At 36.9% G+C, this 20,824-nt stretch overlaps 2 pseudogenes; one reads left to right on the forward strand and one right to left on the reverse strand.

The window, feature by feature from the left end:
• Window positions 1–6,191: 6,191 nt before the first annotated feature.
• LOC140239226 (carbohydrate sulfotransferase 9-like) lies at window positions 6,192–9,300 on the reverse strand (annotated as a pseudogene).
• A 656-nt stretch (window positions 9,301–9,956) lies between these two features.
• On the forward strand, window positions 9,957–15,855 carry LOC140239227 (uncharacterized; annotated as a pseudogene).
• Window positions 15,856–20,824: the final 4,969 nt, after the last annotated feature.

The raw sequence follows: 20,824 nt of genomic DNA on the forward strand, positions 1-20,824 counted from the left end.
CACTGATCAATTCAGTGCTTATTTACGTCGATGTAGGGCAATTTGTCAATCAGTTGCAATGAAAACATCTCGACTGAAGAATTTCATGAATTTGAATAACAAAGCAGTACCCGCTGCATGCTATAAGGATTAGAACCAACACTTGCTGTCGGGCGAAAGCTCGGTGGTCTAGTGGAGATGACGCCTGTCCGGTGATCAGGAGGTCGTAGGTTCGAATCCTGCTCGAGTATGTACGCCCATGATTTTTTTATCATGGCTACTACTAAAACACTGATCAATTCAGTGCTTATTTACGTCGATGTAGGGCAATTTGTCAATCAGTTGCAATGAAAACATCTCGACGGAAGAATTTCATGAATTTGAATAACAAAGCAGTACCCGCTGCATGCTATAAGGATTAGAACCAACACTTGCTGTCGGGCGAAAGCTCGGTGGTCTAGTGGAGATGACGCCTGTCCGGTGATCAGGAGGTCGTAGGTTCGAATCCTGCTCGAGTATGTACGCCCATGATTTTTTTATCATGGCTACTACTAAAACACTGATCAATTCAGTGCTTATTTACGTCGATGTAGGGCAATTTGTCAATCAGTTGCAATGAAAACATCTCGACTGAAGAATTTCATGAATTTGAATAACAAAGCAGTACCCGCTGCATGCTATAAGGATTAGAACCAACACTTGCTGTCGGGCGAAAGCTCGGTGGTCTAGTGGAGATGACGCCTGTCCGGTGATCAGGAGGTCGTAGGTTCGAATCCTGCTCGAGTATGTACGCCCATGATTTTTTTATCATGGCTACTACTAAAACACTGATCAATTCAGTGCTTATTTACGTCGATGTAGGGCAATTTGTCAATCAGTTGCAATGAAAACATCTCGACGGAAGAATTTCATGAATTTGAATAACAAAGCAGTACCCGCTGCATGCTATAAGGATTAGAACCAACACTTGCTGTCGGGCGAAAGCTCGGTGGTCTAGTGGAGATGACGCCTGTCCGGTGATCAGGAGGTCGTAGGTTCGAATCCTGCTCGAGTATGTACGCCCATGATTTTTTTATCATGGCTACTACTAAAACACTGATCAATTCAGTGCTTATTTACGTCGATGTAGGGCAATTTGTCAATCAGTTGCAATGAAAACATCTCGACTGAAGAATTTCATGAATTTGAATAACAAAGCAGTACCCGCTGCATGCTATAAGGATTAGAACCAACACTTGCTGTCGGGCGAAAGCTCGGTGGTCTAGTGGAGATGACGCCTGTCCGGTGATCAGGAGGTCGTAGGTTCGAATCCTGCTCGAGTATGTACGCCCATGATTTTTTTATCATGGCTACTACTAAAACACTGATCAATTCAGTGCTTATTTACGTCGATGTAGGGCAATTTGTCAATCAGTTGCAATGAAAACATCTCGACGGAAGAATTTCATGAATTTGAATAACAAAGCAGTACCCGCTGCATGCTATAAGGATTAGAACCAACACTTGCTGTCGGGCGAAAGCTCGGTGGTCTAGTGGAGATGACGCCTGTCCGGTGATCAGGAGGTCGTAGGTTCGAATCCTGCTCGAGTATGTACGCCCATGATTTTTTTATCATGGCTACTACTAAAACACTGATCAATTCAGTGCTTATTTACGTCGATGTAGGGCAATTTGTCAATCAGTTGCAATGAAAACATCTCGACGGAAGAATTTCATGAATTTGAATAATGAAGAGATTATCAGATTAAACTGAAATTAAGCATGCCTCATTAACACAAGTTCTGTTCATAATTAATGCCAACTTTCAAAGAAGTAGCACTATCCTTACAAAAGTTATTAGAGTTGAAAGTGAAGAGTGTGGACAAGGTTTTTTAGAAATGAAAAAGGGATTCCAAAGACACACCTAGCATAATGTGAAAGAAGACCCTCTCTTTCAGAAAATATGAAAAAGTCAAGTTCGGCTGGGTTGACCCATTCCACTTATTTTCAGTCCTCACGCAAAATCAGTGTGTGCGACTTTATGTTCGTTTTGAGGTGCACGGTCACATATATGTATATATATAATGTATGTATATATAAATATACTATATATATATATATATATATATATATATATATATATATACATACATATTATATACATCATCCAAGATTCATGGGTGTAAAGGATCTTAAAATATGCTACGTTATTGAAAAAGGAAAGCCGAGTCAATAAACTTTGAGTTATAAAGAGAGTTCCTATTATTGCAGGCGTCTTCATTTTGTTTTACATTATTTTGCCTGCCGATGTTCATGACTTTGTACGTCCTTACAGAACATGTGATTTTCCAGAGCTTCACGCAACACACAGACTCAAAGCATAGACTGCTCTCCGTTGCCATAGCTACCGTGCAATCTTCACACCACGAAAACGATTTTTTTTTTGGGGGGGGTTTATTTTCGTATCTTATTACGGGACATAAGCGATGAAAAGACGTGTAAGGTTGAATTGAATACCTTATGACGCATCTAAACTTCGACAGGCAAATCCCACTGCTATTGTCTGTCAGTACATAGAGCAAACTTTGTTTATTCTCACCGAACTCAGTTACGTTCAAAGTAAAACAGAGACATCCAGTGCCTGCAAAAACTATTGAATTTTACTCCATTGTGGGGACATGATAAATAAAGGATTAATTGACACAACGCTTTGATAACACGATTTCTGTTTTGTATAAAGGTGAAAATGCGAAATATTACTCAAGACGGTACGCCAGGGGCTAGGGCAGTTTATATTTCAGGTGCCACTTCAGGGTATCATGAGAAAACAAGCAACAATATTAACAACAACTACAACAACAACAACAACATCAACAAAACTTAACTACTTTTATTGATTACATCGACGGGCGGTGAGTTGGCTCAGTCGGTAGCGCGTCTGCCTCACGATCACGCGGCCCGGGTTCGAACCCGAGACTGGACTGAGCAATGTTGTGTGTAAACATACCGTCCCCTCTAGCAAGAGGCAAAACACTCTGTCCCTCGGATAGGACATAAAATGGAGGTCCCGTGTATGAGAGAGTTACAGCTCATGCACGTAAAAGATCCCGCTTCATTCATTCATCGCAAAGAGCAGGGTGTCTAACCCGGTGAAGTGGTCCCACCCCACATCCAACTGGACCCCATGGAAGACCAGCTTAGTGTAGCTGAATATGGGCTATCCAGCCATCTTCACAGATGGAAAATGAACAACAACAAGAATGACTACTTTATCATCACATGTTAGCTGCATGCGAATCAATACTACTTGACAAGATTCTATCATCACGTTCGAGAACGTCCTACCAACCCCACGATGAATGGGGGGGGGGGGGCTTCTCAGGAATGAACGTTATGTACTTTTGACCTCAAGATATGTATATATATATTTTATATATATATATATATATATATATATATATATATTTTTTTTTTTTTTTTTTTTTTTAAGCTCATTATCCTCGCATATCCCCTTTTTCGAGAAGGCTTCTTTGTAGACCCTTTTAAATTATTGCAAACAAATTACGAATGGTGGCAAATGAATTTCAAGCCCGTCTAAGCACTATAATTCTTCAGCTTGTAACGCCCAAATAGCTGCAATCCATTGACGGTTGATTTTTTTTTTTTTTTTTTTTTTTGCCTCACACCTTATCTCGATTAAAGTACCGCTTTGTCTTCTTTCTGTAACAAAACTTTGAAGAGAAGAATTTGTTGACATCAACTCAACAACAATAACAAAAGTACAACCTTTATCTTCAACTGTACCATTCTCCCTAAACAGGGCAATAGACATGCTTCTCGAGGCACATCTTAGAGAAGAAGGGGGCGGGGGGGGGGGGGGCAAACAGCATCGCTAAATAGCAGAGTTGGTATTCAAAACCACACACGAGTCAAATGCAAATCCCTAATCGTACGTCATACTTGACAACCGCCGCCTTCTCAAATGTTCTCCAACCTCCATAAGAAATGAGAAGGTAGACTCCAGCGACTCCGGAATTCTGTAGCTCGCCCTTTAAATCTCTCTAAAAATTTGACCATTAATCGCCAATTCCAATGATTCTTTGCTACTTCCCAGTAGACGAAGATGCTGAATTATCACATTAACCTTTTCGTCTTACCCTGCATGGTTATTTGAGTAGGCCTAAATCTATCACAGTGAACAAACCAAAACGAAATCTGCGTTCTTTATCATAAGCACATAAAATTTATATGTTTCATGTACCAAACGTCAAACACTCGTGGGGTGTTTGAGCGTTTTCTATTATAGGCCAAAAACTTTGAAACGATATTTCCACGACCAATCGCCTACCTACATGTACGATTTCATTATCTATCTAAATTATATACTACTCTTATGCAATGGAAACACTCATGTCTATCGGGGATGACAAGGTGTATGTTTAACATATATATATATTATGTGCGTACGTGTGTGTGTGTGTGTGTGTGTGTGTGTGTGTGTGTGTGTGTGTGTGTGTTAATCGTTGCATGTGCGTTTGAAGATAACAGTTTAAAGTGATAACCCAATGTCGTTTGAGCAGTTTTGCCTTTCATGTTATAAACTCAAACCTTTAATTATACAATGTACTTGTGATCGCATCTTTTTAGTCCAATTTCCTCAAATGTAGCTCCTGCTATAATTGCGGTGATTCGCGGTCAGCGGTTGATAAGTAAGTTGTCATTTTGTGAGCTGGGATTAGATGTGAATTGATAATGGAATGTCAGTGCCTTCACTACCAACACAATCACAACTTCATGACGTCACATGTACAATGAAATTTGCAGGTGCCTTGTCTTCTAATTACTGCTAATGTTGTTGTTGCATTAATTACATTAGATGGACGCTTTGACTTGCTTCAGCTGACCAGTTCTGTAGTAGACAGTGCACTGAACCAAGATTAGATAAATCACACGAATGAAGATAGTAGAGCAGATACAAACAGAGACTATTCATTTGAAATAATTTATTTCATTAATGGATCTTTTTTTTTCAAAAGGTACATTTTGCTTTTGGCCTGTTCGACTCTGCTATTTCTTTTGTTATTACTTCTAATACACTTATAGCAAGTGCAACAAAGAAGCTTTTAATGATGACTGCTAATGAAATTATAGCAGGTGAAATATTTTGCAAGTTCAATCTTGGCTCTGTCAAGAAACCCAAGGCATGCACTAAACACCGTTGTCATGTCTACGTCTCTCAGATCGAGAATCTCCGTTCAGAGGCAAAAGGATTTGAATGACTTTTAGACAATGCATGCTGCCTTAAACTCTTCCTTACATAATATTGAAGGGCAAAAAGTGAAAATAAAGCCCCCCCCCCAAAAAAAAAAAAATAAAAATAAAAATAATAATAATAAAGTAAAAAAAAAAAAAAAAAATATATATATATATATATATATATATATATATATATAATTATAATCATCGGTCTGTATACCTCTCATTCCATCGATCAGACACACATCCGCACACACATATATATGCCATGCAGTATTGAGAATTCCTTTTCAGAGGCAAAAGGACTTTAATGACTTGCAGGGCATGCGTACTGCCTGACTTCTTCCATATTGAAGAGGTTTGTTTGCGGTTTGTTTTTAATGGCTCTTTTTCATATTCATATGAAATACTTCTCTTTTTCGTATTCATACTTCTTATAACATAAATAAACTATTGAATTGAATTGAAAAAAAAAAAAAAAAACATTTTGTTTTCTGTTGCGGTGCTCCGCAGCCCGGACGTGCCGAACATTTGATACAGATTCCCATAGGTTTACGTTCTCCAACATTTTTCGGAAAAAAGATTTGCAAGAATAAATAGGTCCTACACATAAAACTTGTACAAGTACAGCAATGCCAATGCCATATGCTTACTTATTACGTTTAGATTCTCGGAATCAAGATCAGGGTGGACACCAAGACAGTGAGAGAGAGATAGAGGTAGAAAGGAGGATGAAAAAAGACATAACATCAACAATGACAAGAACGCACATAAACCCAACCCCATGCGTAAAGAAGTCATGGTTCACGCACGTCATACATGCAGTCTTTACTTAGTTTATATCATTCCTATGATTGTCAATTTATGACCCAGTTTTGAAGCTGTTTTACTCTCGTTACGTCTGTTCCATTTCTGTTCGCTAGGAATATCTACGAGCAGCTGCATGAGGCTTTCAAGAGTTGGAACATTATCGCTTTTCACCTGTCTCATCTCCGTAAAATCTCTGGAACATTGTACTGAAACAGTTTCATGTCAACACTCAAAATGTCTGTGAGTTTGCGCATTTGCTGACTGGAGAGAGTTCCGTAATACTGACGCAGGATTTTATCGGCGGAGCTGTGCGTCGTGTGAGACGTTCTTACGCGCGGAACGTTCTCACCGGCTCCTATCATCGATAGTATCTGGTTGTAATCATCCTCAAATGTCTCGATATTACCAAGGTAGTCATAGTCGATGCACGGCGGACAGACTTTGTATTGCTCTCGCCAGTGAACATCCGTCGTCCCATTCAGGTAATAGTCCACAAACGCCCGAAATGTGACGTTGTATTTTTCGCTTTTAACAGACTCATCCGGAATTTCCTCAGCTGCATGGTTGCCGAATTGAAGAAAGATTTTCTTGTTGTGCCTCTTGCGATGGAAGATATTGCGGTTTGGATAAGTCTCGAGTCTGTCCCGGAACGCTGACAACAACCGCGTAAAGGGGTTCCGGACGAATAGGACCGTAGTGAAATTTTTCAGTATTGCCTGTCTTTCCTGCCTGCTGAAACTGCTCAGAGATTTAATGTGCTTTTTCCCTAATTTGTTGATAGCTTGCGTCCCCATGCCCTCTGTCGAGTTTAGAATCCCTTCGAGAATCAATAGCGTCCCCATCCAGTTGCTACTCCCGACCTTCGGAATGAGACAGATCATAGTTTGGTGTTTGAGCGACAGATGCATGTTGCGCAGGTAGCTCCGTGACAGTACTTCCCCATCGCCGTAGATGGCGTCGTCGTAGAATCCAAGCGAAGAACATGCCTGACGTTGACCGTGCCGCCGGGAACCCTGAATGGCCCCCAAGTAGTTTTCAGGTTCACTCTGGAATATAGATGACACGAAATGCCAAAATGTTTGCTCAAGATAGTGTTAATGAGTGCAGTGTCATTAGTGACCCTGCGTCACAAAACCAACAAAAAGTCGCCAGACAGGGATATTTAGTTAAGTGTAAATTCTGAAAGAGCCGCGTAGACTCTGAGCTTGAAAATGATGTATAGCTCATCTAATGGACTCTGCTAACCTATCTAAATATTGGAAAGAATACACACACACTGGAAAAGTGTAAACTGAGAAAAGAGACTCTGGAGTACAGGGTCTATTAAAGCGTTAAATCCTTACCAAACGGCGCTAGCTGTGCGATAAATGGGACAAAAAAAAAAAAAAAAACACACACACAGGATGCAAACCACCGGAGCAACAACAATAAAGGGATTATCAAATTAGGCTGCATTTGAGCATAATCTATAAACATGATCATGATAATTGCCAACTTTCAAAGCAGTATAGCATTATTCTTTCAAAAGTTATTAGAGTTGAAAGTAAAGAGTCTGCAAAGGATTTTCAAGAAATGAAAAGGGGGCCTCCAAGTCGGTAGACATACCTGATCTCAATACTTTAAAACAAAAGGGCTGTCGAAAAAACTGCTGGAAACACACTTTCCCATTCATTTTATAATCCCAATCTTAGGAATAATGTAGTAGAAGAATAACTCTTTCAGAAAATATGAAAAACTTAAGATTTACTTGGTTGACCCGTTTCACTTTTTTAGTCCTCACGTAAAATCAAGGGATGCGACTTTTTGTTTCTTTTGTTATGCACGTTCACATTTTTTACCGAGTAATGACATTTTTTTTGTTCATTAGATGAATTAAGTACAATTTCTTAAAGGCATGCTCCATAATGAGTTGCGACTTACCTTTCTTTCGATTTATTGAGCGTAACTCGGTGAATCGAGCGTAAGTTCAGTATTGAGCGTAAGTTCTGTTTCATATAGGCACTTACGCTTGCTTTCAAGAAAAATCAGGCGTAACTTTTAGTATGTTAAGTGTAAATTGGATGAATCGCGAAGTTGTTTATCAACAAACAGAGTTGGATTATTGACAAATTGCTTTCATGGGTTCGTTGAATTGATATCATATCTCAGCTAATTTTGGTTTTATGAATGAAGTTTGTTAATTTTGAAATACTGTTTAAGTTGCGATTGATTGCAACTTACGCTTAATCAATATGAAACAGGCTCCAGGTGTACCATGAACATCGTACGGGCATTCCAGCACAATGATAGTTCAGATTCTGAACGTTTTTGATCGGGTTCTATCCTCCCTGTACTGTATACCGTACGCACACGGCAGTCTCGCACAAAACGCCTGTGCTTTCTTTGCCGCTTGGTGGCTATACGGGCGTTTTCGGGCGTGCAAATTCTCGGGGTATAGCCACCAAGCGGCAAAGAAAGTACAGGCGATGTGTACGAGACTGCCGACGTGTGAGTGCCATATACAGGGAGAATAGATTAGAACCCAATCAAAACGTTCAAAATCTGAACTAGCACAATGACAAAAAAAAAAAAAAAAAGACAGATGCGTGCTCCCTATACAAACACAAATGTTGAGTTGGTCCAAAGTCATTATGTTGTCATTTATAAACAATGATAGTAATTTTCTGTTTTAAGCCTTGTCAATTTAAAACTGCATGCTGATACTTCGTGCGTATTGATCAATGTTAAGTTAAGATTCGTGAGAGTATCCCTGTAAAAATAAAACAAAAAACAAAAAACAAAAACAAAAAACAGCAACAACAAAACTTATTCTTAGTAAAAGTGTCAGAGAGAAAAAAAAACCCAGAGAAAACGGTAAAGGGTAAAATACAATTCACGGTGGTAAGTTACGGAAATCATACAGCGTAAATGGTCATAATTATTGTAGCGATATTCTCAATTATTGCAATTGAGTAAGACCTGTTCTTTTTCCAGTAACTTCAATCTCAACCTCTTTACCTATTTTTTTTCTTCACCTTTTAGCATGTTTAACCTCTCATAGTTTTAATGTTTTAGTATATATGGGTCTGTATGTCACCCAAATTGTGGCCTTTATCATTAATAATCATTTTACAGTAGTAGTAAGTGTTTGTTATCACTATCATTTTCGTTATTGCCATGCAGTCGATGAGAACAAGAGGTTATGAGGCAAAACTTGCTTACTTCTTCAGATGTTTCAAGAGAATGCCGGGATCCCTGGCAGCGGAATTCTGTCGATCCTGTGTCCGTATCTGGCAAAGAAAATAATTGAGCATTGATAAAAATGATTTATTCGTTGCATTTGTTTAGTTTATAGTAACAGTTGCTTCTAAAGCAACCTCACTTAAAAACAAAAGTAACTTTGGGGGATCGTGCCTTCAGTTGTGCTGCTCCAAAACTTTGGAATAAATTACCTGAGAAAATGAGGAAGGCCCCATCACGTGGTGTCTTCAAATCTTTGTTGAAGACTTACCTTTTTTTCAGAAGACTTTGATTAATTTGTTATTTATTTGTGTGTGTGTGTCTAATCAGTAACAATGTCAGGAGACCTGTTACATCACAGCGCAGTGGAGTATATTTACATAGTAGCTGCGCTATACAAATTTGTCTAATAATTATTATTATCATTATAACACACCTTTTCATGTATTCCATGCCTAAACGAAAAAAAAAAAGCTGATGTCATAAATGATGTTATGTTTTAAATAATGATACAAAAATTAGGATGTTGATGATGATGATGATGATGATGATTACTATTATCATTATTGTTATTATTATCATGATCTATTCAATCAGACAAAAAGCATACATATCATAAACATTACAAACATAAGACAAAAAAAAATAGAGTGAACATTACAAAAGAATATACACTGCACTGCATACACGTAACATAACATGATAGGGTAAAGATGGTGACAACATGTGGGTCAGGGCACACAAAAGTAAAGACATTACTATTGCCCAATGGCATGTGAATCCACAAATGTTGCCCACAAGGAACATTGGAAGCTCCAATTCGAGTAAAGAAGACAACTTGATAATGATATTAATAATAATGATGATGATGATAATAATAATAATAATAATAATAATAATAATAATAATAATAATAATAAAACTGATAAAAATAGTAATAGCATGTGCTTATATAGCGCATTTCAGACTTGAAAAGAAATTACAAGAAAAAAATACGAAATGGAAAAAAAAAAACACAATACAAATAATAATTCGTAATACCTCAGCTTTAATGAGAAGTTACACATGCACATGATGCATTTACACTCACAATAGGTATCTTCCGGAACTTACTGAGAACTGATACCCGAAACACATTTGTAACTTGAACAAAATTTTGAAATGTCTTAGATTAATCTTTGAAAGACTCTTCTTATTTGATTACATTAAATATAAACTAAGAAACTATTTGTTTCTACATACGCCACTAGATGATTAAACTGTCTATGTGAAAACCTTCCTTCTGTCATTTGTCGTGGCGATAGAGTTGTGTGCTCACAGACCTCTCTTTCTTTGGTGTATTTAAATATCATTTTGCTCGTCGTTCGTGCTACAATATTGTGTGGTTGTTGTTTTTTAAAACATTTTCTTTTTTTTGTAGGCAACTGTGTTTGGCCCTATGTGTATGGCGCTGTTCGTATTAAATTTTAGAACTGAACTTTCAACTACTTGTAAAACGATGTGATGAGTAATGTATGCTTTGTATTGTGTCTCATCTTTTATTTGAAAGAAATAAAGCGCAACGAAAAATAGTTGAACTCAACTGAATTCAGAAAAGCTAGCCTCCTGGAAAAGAATTAGATCGTTTCCAACTTGACCACATTGCAACCTGCACTGCGGATGGCTGACTATGCTTGACTATACAAATAACGTAAGTTATGGAGAAGAACTACAGGGGAAAAAAGGTCCTGTAGTATTCTGATAATAAGGATCACAGAGAGGCGTCGATCAAATCGAGAAGTTAGTATAAAGCCATTGAATGCACCCAATTATGTCTTGCCTATTCATCAGTGTGCAAGGACGACGCCCTCGCCAGCCACACCAATGGAGAAGCAGACTCGAGCACACCTACAACGCAGATGTTAGAATTATTGTCAACAAGTTTAAAAAAATATATATATTTTTTTCTGTTGCTATAATCAATACAGATGCCCTGCTTTGAGACATTACAGTGACTGCACATCACCAAAAGAACTATGTCAGTGTCAATAATGTTTTGCAAGAAGGAAAAAAAAAAGAAAAACAATAGCGCAAAATTTTGTGTAAATTATAGGTTTTTTTTTCATGTGTGTGAGGAAAGACCTGCAGCTGATATTCTTTAAGCCTCTGTAATGATCTGAAAAAAAAAAATAATAAAATGCTGAAGTTCGATAGGGCAAATCTTGGTCTGTCAAAATCAGATTCACGATTGGGCAGAAATGAAAATAAGGAAATTTGGTCCATGACTTCGTGTATTGTGATTTTGCTAAAATTGCAGTAAAAGTACATTGAAGCAGATAAATAATAATGCTGGCGGAGTTGTTGATTAAGTGTTTTTTTATTATTATTATTCATGTTCCATATTCCACATTTCATACAAGTTTTATATTCCATTTGATTTTGAAAAAAAAAACAAAACATGTTTTTAACACAATGGTCATTTTGAAACCAAATTGCACAAATGTATAAGGACGTATAATTGACGTGTAATATGAGGAACCCACTAAAAAGCAAAGCTTGTAGGATGTGGGTTCCAAAAATATGACATAGGCTTTTACAGTATATCAATGTCAAAAGTGACGTTGAAAAGCAACATTTAACACTTGTTTTATTGTGATTACAATGAGAGAATAGTTTTTTTTTTCTGAAACCAAATCTGACCAACGAAAAGCATGTAGCATCTTATTTTGATAAGAGGATTCGTTAGATGTGCAATGGAAATTTTGAAAAACAAACAAACCATGACAGTGCTTGAAAGGATCATGTATAGAGCCAAGCACTGCTGCTGCTGCTATACGAGTATCATTATGTACGTGGCTTGGATGTGACAATTGTTATCAGTTTAATTGTACATATCTGAAACGTATGCCAATCTGCGTCTGTATAGGGATTTCCATCACTGGTCGGACAAGGAAATGTCTTCAGTGTAACGCAACTGTGAAAACAAAAATAACATAATCTATGGGTGCGTTCGAGCGCTCTCCTAAAGCCAAATGTACCGTACCGTATCCGCGCCAGAGGAGCGCTCGAACACTCCTAAAGTGTGTACCGTACCGTACTGTACCAAGCCAAAAGTGGACCAGACTTCCCGATGTGCTCCAAAAGCGTACCAAAAGCGTACCAAAAGTTCGCTGTAAAGCATGCGCGTATCATGCGCATACGTCACAATGCAAAAACGTCATTCTCTTTGTTCGAGACAGCTGTAAGTGGTTCAAGCGCCAGTTGCCTGTGGATGACATTCTTCCTAAAAAAAAATGCGTGTTCAAAGAATAACTCGTGAGGTACGCTTCAATTCTGGCACAGTTCGGTACGGTACGCTTTGGTTCAGTTCGCTTTGGTTCGCTTTAGAGCGCTCGAACGCACCCTAAACTTTTGAACCGCATCTTTCTGGCTGTAATTTTCTGTTACTGTCCTTCGTCAATATTGTGATCAATTTTCTTTCATTCTTTCTTTCTTTCTTTCTTTCTTTTTTAACTTCCACATCAAATGCTGCTGCGAGGCTTGTTACTCTTTAAGGAAATTCTGAGCCATAACTCGAATTGGCGCTCACTACACTGGCTTCCCACACACTACTATATCCAAGTTTTGTTTGAATTTCAAAATAATTCACGGTTTAGATCATAGATACTTCTGTAACCTTATTATCCTGCCTTCTGTTAGCACTGCTCTTCAAGAATACTCTGATCATTATCAACTTGCAGTTACATCCCGCCCTCGTACTGGCAGAAAATGGGTCGACGGGGCTTTTCAGTCTAGATTGTTTGCAACAGTACATATTCAAATTATTCATAACGAGCATTAAAGGACAAGTTCACCTTCATAAACATAAGGATTGAGAGAATGCAGCAATGTTAGTAGAATACATCAGTGAAAGTTTGAGGAAAATTGGACAATCGATGCAAAAGTTATGAATTTTTAAATATTTTGTGTTGGAACCGCTGGATGAGGAGACTATTAAGGCTCGTGATGTCATATGAGTACAACAGTATAAAGAGAATAATTATAAAGAAAATTCAACATATTTTCACTTTTTTCGCATAATAAAAGAGCACGACTTGACTTGCCTCTTTCTAAAGGCAATGGGAATAATATTACCCATAACATATGTCAGCAAAGAGTCAAGGGAATGTGTATTTTTTTCAAAAGATGAAATTTTGTGAAATTCTCTTTATATTTTCCTTATATTGTTGTACGCATGTGACATCATACACTGCAGTAGTCTTGTCATCCAGCGGTGACCGCAGAAAAACTTCAAAAATTCATAACTTTTGAACGGATTGTCTGATTTTCCTCAAACTTTCAATGATGTGTTCTACTAATATTGCTACATTCTCTCAATCCTTATGTTAATGAATATGAACTTGTCCTTTAATAGCTGATTTAATATCAAAATCCTTGTCTAAAAAAAAATCTTCTCAAGTCGTGAGTATAGAACAAGGGGGCATTTCGTGATCGGATATTTTTCTGACAAACTGTTACAAGCGACTGAAATCCTTGCATCTGATTGGCTGAGAGCAAATTTGTCCGATAACTTTGTCGGACAAAATGCTTTATGAAATGCCCCCAGGTCTCAGATGTGAAACGATCAGAAAAGGAGCACATCAACTTATTTCTTCTGTGTTTATGATTGCCTAAATGTTGTTCTCGCATTACGTGGGAGCATGTGAGCCTTTGATTTTTTTGAATGAAAAGAAGGATGTACTATTCTAAATAGGTGTTACATAGTGGCTAATCTTTTGTAGGTAGAAGGCACAGAGGTTAGAAACGGCCATATTTAGCGCCCTACAAACGACAAATTTTGCTAATATTTGTTATCTTTATATACGAAAATATAAGCCGGTTTTTTTTTCATGCTTTCGTCTATTCAGGTATTTAATGCTTCTCTCGTACACCAGATTCCGTGCCCATGTATAATCTGTCCTCCTCTTTATTCAGAGGGCTATTTTGTTTATAAATATACGTGTATTCTTTCATAACCTTGAAGGAACCTACAGACCCAATTAAACGCCCCCGTCGACACTTCGTCATGGGAATAGGGCAAAGTCCACAGACCCGAGATCTGGGGGTGTTTCATAGAGCTGTCCGTAAAGTTACGAACGACTTACGAGCGACTGGTGATCATTTCTTGTGCTGAATTATGGAAATTCTGATAAGTATAGCACATCAGAACTGATCACCAGTCGCTCGTAAGTTGTTTGTAACTTTACGAACAACTTTATGAAACAGGGCCCTGGTGTGATTTCTATCAGGAATCTTCAAGGCATTTCTTCACATTTGCCTGCATGGTATGTAAGTATTGCTAATGCTAGAGTCACACACGGCCGGATTTCGTACCGGGTCCACAAGGAATTAAAACCGTATCGACCCGGTTCGAGCCGTAGAGACCCGCATTGACCCGCGTCGTAACCCGTGTCAATTCCTGATGGATTCCGGGGGATACGATACGAATTTCAATTCCGTATGGATATCCGAAAACTTACTTCTGCCATTTTATCCATGTCTCTCTTTGTTTTAAATTGGTCTTTTGTTATCCTTGTTATTTTGAAGGGAGTTTGCATATGAATGACAACACGTCTTTTTTGCAATTTTAACTTCTGTGCCTTGGGCACAAAAAGAAATGTGTTCACTCATGCGTAAAGTTTCCCTTTGTATTCTTGACCTACCATGTTGATAGACAATGGCATATAACTATTTGAAAATACTTCTATGAAAAATGCAAACTTAAGATATGCTTACTTTTTTATGCTGATTGAATTATATATAAATATATATATCAAAATATGAAAGTTCTGCGTCGGTGTGTAGTAAATGAAGAGTTCGTTCGCAAAAACCGATAAGTCCATTTTTGAAGATTTTAGAGTACGGTCTCTGTCATAAAGTACAAAATAATACCTTTTAAATGATATATTGGTCACTACATATAAAGGTACATTTTTGAAGTTATAGTCAAAAGAAGCAAAAATTATCTTATTATTCTCTTTATTTTTCTTGGCCTTTAATCGCAAATAGATCTGGAGAATTTATTAGATCTAGAGAAAGGAAGGCTCCCCCTATTGGAGGAAAAACTCCAGAAGGAGACTGGATCCCTGAAAGAGAAGCTGGTGCTATCGGAGATTTACCAACGAAAGTCGAATCTCCTGTTCTACGGCTTGGAGAAAAAATCAGATGAAAATGTGGAAAACGTGCTCCGAGAAGCGTTTGTGTGTCTCGGCTTGAGCGACGAAGAAGCCCAGTCAGTTGCCCTAGTCAACGTTCATCGACTTCCGAGGCTTAACAACGCAAACAAGGCTCCCCAACCGATCATCGCGAAGTTCGTGTACATGTCCCAACGGAATCGAGTGCTCTCCGCCTTCGAAAAACGACCACGACATCCCGTAACCGTTCAACCCGGAATCGTTCAGCCCAGGCCGAGAATAAAGTGTGCGCACCGACCTCCCTCCGGCTCTCAAGGCTGAGCGAGGCAACCTTTCTGCTGTCGCGTATAAGCTCAGGAAGGAACAAAATCTCTCCACCAAGATCGTTGTCGTTGGTAGCAGGGTCCAGTTATTCTCCAAAGCAAAGAGTGCTACAGAGTGGCAACCATACAAAGGATGAATGGCGAGCTTTGATGAGTTCTAGGCCCTACTTTCATACTGTCTTGGTGAAATTTTCATCTCGTACTGAAACTACAATAATAGATCTAAATAGACTGTATATATTTTTTTTTTGTCTATTTTTTGTGGGCTATAGCGATCCTGATTGTATTCTGGCAGATTGTTCTGTTGTCATATTAACGATTGACTAAATGACCTATATAAAAGACATGTTAAAATTGAAGTGTTATGAACCACATGTTCATTTGTTCAGTTCAGTTCAGTTCAGTTCAGTTCAGTTTTTATTTCTGCATTTCAAAATCAATACAAATCCACAAATCAACAAAATACTTACATAGTCATTTACACAGCTAATATTCGTAACGTTTGGATCTTACATACATTTTTTTTTTTTCAAGAACGAATATCATATATGAAAGGAAGCAATAGGAAATGATAAAAATGAAATGCAGGGGACCATCATCATAAGCTAAGCTTGACGAGGAAGATGGCCCCAGGTAAAGAGATACATAAAGAAAATCTTGCCACTCACTGAGTGGGGGGTAATTGTGCAAAGGGCACAACGAAGAGATACATAAAGAAAATCTTGCCACTCACTGAGTGGGAAGTAATTGTGCGAAGGGCGTGCGGTGCAGTGCGGTGTGCATTGTGTTGGGATGAATCTTGGTTTGTACGTTGAGTGTTATTTTGTGTATCAGTGTGAAGAGGTGAATATTACTTCAGTAATGGCCGTGAACTCATTGTTTAGGGTGTTTGTTGACCAGGTGGTATGAATATTTTTATGTGTCAGAAATATACTGGATTATGAGGGTGTTTTTTAGTTCTCGTTTAAAAATGTTCAACGACGTACGTACGTAAATTAGGGGGTAAAGAATTCCAAATATCTGGTCCATTGTGCTTTAAAGATTTTTGAGCTAAAATGATTCTGGGGTTTTCGAGATGGTAATCGGACGACTGACGTGTTGGATATGAATGAACGGTGAAATTTGGAGTGAAGAAGCCATCAAAAATTTTTGGAAGACAATTAAATGTATATTTATACATAAAAACAGCAGTTTGAAAGGTGTGAAGATCCTCAATTTTCAATGTTTTTAGTTGATGAAATAGGGGATTGGATGGGGATAAGTAACGGGAATTGGTAATCAAACGTACAGCACGTTTTTGGAGAGTAAGAATTGGATTAATTTTAGTTGAGCCACAGTTTCCCAAACGATATTGCAGTATGTGATATGTGGTAAGATCAATGCATTGTATAGAATAGTCAGGGAATTTTGAGAAATGAAGTTTTTCAGTCGATATAAAATTCCTACAGTTCTTGAGACAGACGTGTGGATATTATGAATGTGATCGTTCCAAGTTAAACTCGAGTCAATTGTGATTCCTAAAAATTTAGTAGATCTTACTTCAGTTAAAGATAATCCATCAATATTGATATTATAACTGCTGTTAATGTTCTGTGAAGCAGTAGGTTTGAAACGTATAAAATTTGTTTTAGAGACATTAAGGGATAATTTATTACATATAAACCATCGGGAGACTTTGTCTATTTCCGTGTTCAGAGTATTAAACAGTGTTTCGAGGTTCTCATGGGAGTAAAAAATATTAGTATCATCCGCAAAAAAGTATAAATTCAAGAGTTTTTGATGTATTTATTATATCATTAATATATACAAGGAACAGTAGGGGGCAAAGAATTGATCCCTGGGGAACACCACATACAATATTAGAATTCGGAGATTTAGATGACTTAAATAGTACATATTGCTTTCTGTTGGATAAATAATCAATAATCCAAGAAAGTGCTAAACCACGAATACCATATCTTTTTAATTTGTAAATTAATATATCATGATCTATGGTATCAAAAGCCTTTGATAAATTCATGAAAATTCCTATAAAATGTTTTTTATTTACAAAAGATTCAGTAATCTTATCTAACAATTGAATTATAGCTAAATCGGTGGAATGGCCCTTTCTAAATCCAAACTGATTAGGTATAAGTAGGTCATTTACATGAAGAAAAATGTACAGGCGTTTATGAATATTTTTTTCCAGAATTTTAGAAATACTAGGTAATAACGATATTGGTCTATAATTTGTTAAAAGAGAAGGGTCGTCTTTTCTTTTGAAAATTGGAACTACTTTCGCAATTTTTAATGAGTTCGGGCATATTCCAGAAGACAGTGAAAGATTGAAAATGTAAGATAAAGGTGTGGTTATTTGTTTGATGATTTTCTTCAGTATATAAACACTTATTTCACCATGGCCACTAGATCTACTTGGCTTTAATCTGTTAACAATCTCCAATATTTCTTCCTCATCTGTTGGGGTAAAGAAAAGGATTTGTCGCAGTTTGGTGGAAGAAATTCAGTAAAGTTTGAATGAACATGTTTGTTTTTTTATTTTTGAAGCTAATTGGGGGCCAATATTTACGAAGTATGAGTTAAAAGCATCAGATATTTCATCAGGGTTTATGAGTTCTTTGTTGTCATTATAAAAAACGGACGATGTTTCCTTATTATTTTTACCTGTTATTTCATATATAGTTTCCCATAAACCATTTACGTTATCCTTTTGATTATCAAACTTATCGGAATAATACATTTTACGAGAAATACGAATCAAATTACTGAGTATATTTCTATACTTTTTGTAATCTGTAAAATGTTTTGTATTGTGGGTAGTAATCGCCAGTTTATACAATTTATTACGGGTTTTTATTGAATTGATGATTCCCTTTGTAATCCAGGGATGTTTGTTCTTTCTGCGTGTTTTTTTCTTAACTAAAGGAATGTTTTTTCGATAATAATGTAAAAGTTTATCTAAGAAAATATCATAAGCTTTATCGGCGTTATTTTGAAGATACACTTCTTGCCATTCTTCCTTCACTAAATCAAGATTAAGTAATTCAATATTCTCGTCTGATTCTTTTCTGTACATTATCGGCCTGGGTTTTGAAATACTTTTGACGTTTTCAGAATAACGAAGAATAATGACTATCGGTAAATGATCAGATATATCATAATATAAGATACCATTAATGAATTTATTTATAGAAAAGTTATTAGAAAAAATATTATCCAACAAGGTTTTAGATGTTTGGGATATTCTTGTTGGGTTATCAATATGGGAATGGAAAGCATATGAAAAAAGAATAGTTTTTAATTTTACCGCTAAAGTATCTATTTTCGTCATGTCAATATTATAGTCGCCCATAATATAAATTTCCTTATTTTCTTGTGTAATCGTGTTGAGGCATTCATCAAAATTTTCTAAAAACATTTCGGTTTTATGATTTCATGGCCTGTATATAACACCAATTATCTTATTTTTCATTTTATCATTAATGATTTCCACAAACAGGCTTTCACAACCTTCAATATCAATATCAGTTCTTATTTTTACTCGCAATTCGTTATATATATATATATAGGGCTACCCCTCCCCCTCTACCTCTCTTACGATCAGAGCGAAATATTTTATATCTATCAAGGCTAAACAAATTTGGAGACATGTGCCCTAGCCAAGTTTCAGTTATACCGATTGCGGAAAAGGGAAAATTTTGTAAAGAAAGAAGGAGTAATTCAAATGAATCAAAATTTTTGTTTAAGCTTCTAGCATTCCAGTGGAATAAGCTAAAATCTTTAATGTGGTTATAATTAGTGTCATCATTCCTATTTGTGGAATTGCTACAGGAATTATTAACATGACTTGCAGTGGAATCAAGTGAAGATTGGAACATATTATTGAAATCCGAAATAGTGTAGTATTTACTGTGATTACTTATGATACCCTGGTCAGGATGATCGTTGTTATGAGTCATGAGGATTTGAGTGCAAAGTTGAGAATGGTTGTTCTGGGGCCATGTATTTTGTGTAGTACGTTGCAATGTCTGTGCGTGAATGTAAATGTGAGTGTGTGCATGTGTGGGGGTGTGCAGTGCATGTGCGTTGATAATAACAATAATGATACTGATACATTTTTACGTTATACAATAGAACAAATGTTACATCATATAGTCTCGCTAAATTTATGTCTACAAAAGTAAATGGAATCCTCCTACACTTAAAGGGATAGTACAGCTTTGGTGGAGATGAGAATTGGGTTTTTAACTTTTTGCGAGATACCAAGAAAACACTTATGATATAGTACAGAACATACAATTTTAAGAGGAACCCAAAGCCTATCTGACGAAGATCGGGTTTGGAATGACTGAAACATAAAAAAACAAAGTAAAACAAAGTTATCGTAATAAAGTGTGGGTCCCACACTTTATTAGAATCGCTCTTTTTTGATATCTCAGCCATTTCAAAAAAAAAAAATCCCATCAAACAAACGTTGAACCCCTCATAGAATTACATGCTCTTTCACATTTTATAAGAGGTTTCTCATCATCTCACCAAAAAATGTTAGAAACCGGAAAGTAGGTCTCAACCATAACTGTACAATCCCTTTAACGTTGGTGAGGTAAATTCGTATGCGTAATATGAAATAACAATGATTATAAAAGAAGACAAGGCGCTTCTATGGTAATAACAGAAATATAATTACTCCAATAATAGCATACGAACGAGGTGTTCTAACAGTTAAGGTAAAAAAAAAAATAGATTGGTTGTTTTACAGAGTCATGCTGACAAGCCCCTTCGAACGTCTATGCATTTACGTAGAGATAGTTTTGTTGGATTGTCATGATTGGATACATTGTATAACAAACAATTACGATTTAATGAGTTTATGTATTTCACTCTGGAGCACTTGGATTTAAAGGTGCAACGCACATGCTGCAATATGTGTCCGTCATTTCGCAGTGTAAATTCTATATCCCAGGTATGTCATGTATCCAACCTGTTGGTTTCTTCAGTACCTACACTATTACCTGTTTGATATGCATTTATATGACATGAATGTTATTTAGGTACTTAACGTCTATTCTGTTTGTCTCAAGCCTCCGTCATAGCCAATAAGAGTTT

Source organism: Diadema setosum, chromosome 15 (assembly GCF_964275005.1).
Source record: "Diadema setosum chromosome 15, eeDiaSeto1, whole genome shotgun sequence".
Taxonomy (NCBI): Eukaryota; Metazoa; Echinodermata; class Echinoidea; order Diadematoida; family Diadematidae; genus Diadema; species Diadema setosum.